The sequence below is a fragment of the Nanorana parkeri genome, unplaced genomic scaffold, assembly GCF_000935625.1.
Source record: "Nanorana parkeri isolate BGI_ZX_2015 unplaced genomic scaffold, ASM93562v1 scaffold1009, whole genome shotgun sequence".
NCBI lineage: Eukaryota > Metazoa > Chordata > Amphibia > Anura > Dicroglossidae > Nanorana > Nanorana parkeri.
The window spans coordinates 430,671-432,952 of record NW_017307277.1 but is presented as its reverse complement, the minus strand read 5'-3'; the positions used below and the strand labels follow the sequence as shown (position 1 = coordinate 432,952).

General features: G+C 54.6%; 1 protein-coding gene across 1 annotated transcript in view; it reads left to right on the top strand.

The window, feature by feature from the left end:
• Positions 1–2,282, top strand: part of IGSF9B (immunoglobulin superfamily member 9B) — a 77,850-nt gene that overhangs the window by 12,966 nt on the left and 62,602 nt on the right. The gene's annotated exons all lie outside the window — the stretch shown is intronic.

The following is a 2,282-nucleotide window of genomic DNA, read 5'->3' as shown; positions in this document are numbered from 1 at the left end:
CAGGCACAGGGAGTGCACTGATATCGGGAGTTCCCAGGCACAGGGAGTGCACTGATATCGGGAGTTCCCAGGCACAGGGAGTGCACTGATATCGAGAGGGCTCAGGCACAGGGAGTGCACTGATATCGGGAGTTCCCAGGCACAGGGAGTGCACTGATATCGGGAGTTCCCAGGCACAGGGAGTGCACTGATATCGGGAGGGCCTGGGCTCAATCACTCATTGAGTTTCGGTCTCCAACATTAACCAAATGGTGATATATCGGTTAGGGGTTGGTTGACCTCGGGGAGGGCAGGTTGTGGGAGGAGGGGTGGTCTGGGGGATGCAGGTTGTGGGAGGAGGGGTGGTCTGGTTATTTACACTGTTCTGCTATTCTAGTGACAAATGAATCACAAAGCTATTTCCGCACTCGTGTCGCCGTTTCTGCAGATGGAACCGAGCAGGCGAGAAAATTGTGGTCACAGACGCGGGTCGGGGGCCAACCACGTACAATGCTGATGATCTGTAACGCTTGGCAAGTACATCTTACCATTGTGACATCATGATGACATCACAGCTGATAATCTCCTGAAGGGCAACACAGAGGAGGCGATGGAAGTCACATATATACACTATATATTGCCAAAAGTATTAGGGCCCCTCCCCCTCCAAATCATAGGTGAGAGAACGGGTCGCTCTCAGGAGCTCGGTGACTACAAGCGCGGTGCCGTGATAGGTTGTCACCTGCGCAATAAGTCCGTCCGTGACATTTCCCGGCTACTAAATATTCCGCCGCGGTCACCTGTTACTGGGATGAAAACAAAGTGGAAGCAACCGGGAACAACAGCAACAGCCAGGAAGTGGTCGGCCACGTCACATGACAGAGCGGGGGCAGGGCATGCTGAAGCGCACAGTGCGCAGAAGGCGCCGACTGTCTGCAGAGCCAATAGCTACAGACCTCCAAACTCCATGCGGCCGTCAGATTGGCACAACAACAGTGCGTAGAGAGCTTCATGGAATGGGGGCGGAGCAGCTGCATCCAAGCCGCACATCACCAAGTGCAATGCAAAGCGTGGGATGCCGTGGTGTAAAGCGCGCCGCCACTGGACTCTAGAGAAGAGGAGGCGTGGTCTCTGGAGGGACCAATCACGCTTCTCTGTCTGGCAATCTGAAGGGCGTGTCTGGGTTTGGCGGTTGCCAGGGGAACGGTACTTCGGGGGTTGGGCTCCACCCCTTAGTTCCAGTGAAGGGAACTCTTAAGGCATCAGCACACCAAGACATTTTGGACAATTTCATGCTCCCAACTTTGTGGGAGGAGTTTGGGGACGGCCCCTTCCTGTTCCAACATGACTGCGCACCAGTGCACAAAGCAAGGTCCATAAAGACACGGATGGGGGAGGGGGGGAGGAGGAACGTGACTGGCCGCACAGAGTCCTGACCTCAACCCCATAGAACACCTTTGGGATGAATTAGAGGCGGAGACTGCGAGCCCCTCCCCCAACATCAGTACCTGACCTCACAGATGGTCCAGCATTCCCATAGACACACCCCTAAACCTTGTGGACGCCTTCCCAGAAGAGGCGGAGCTGTTATAGCGGCAAAGGGCGGAGCCAACGCAATACTGAACCCTCCAGCCTAAAGGTGGCCATACACTCTACAACCATCGCAAGTATTAAAAAAACGTACGATCTGCCCATCTTGGACAGGCAGATCGCACTCTCGATCATCGCAAGCCCGCCCCCCTGAGGGGCGGGCTTCCGATGACCGCAATGCTGAACGGGCAGTGTGCGCGTGTGCACACCGGCCCGTTCGGCATGAAACTTCCGAGCACCGTTCTAACCAGCCGAGAATCGTACGATTCCCGGCTGGTTTTCGAACATGCTGGTTCGACAGAAGACGTGCGACCGCACAGTAGAAACGGTCGCACGTCTCCGTTCACACTGCTCGATTCTCGTACGATAATCGTGCAGTGTATGGGCACCTTAAGACTGGGATACCATTAGAGGGCGGAGCCAACCCAATACTGAACCCTACGGACTAAGACTGGGGGCCATTAGAGTTCATGTGCGGGTAAAGGCGTCCCAATACTTCTGGTGATATAGTGTGTATATATATTACTTCCGTGAACAAAGTTCCTTCCCGCCCTAAAATCCCAAATGTCCGAAACTGGAGCTGACCGAGGCCATTTACCAAATATCTGACACCTGCAAACACATCATCAGCGCCGGGGAGCTGGTATACGGTTGGGTGCAGGGTGGCACCGTGTATGAGTATAATAGAGCCGGTATAAAGGGGGTGCAGTAGA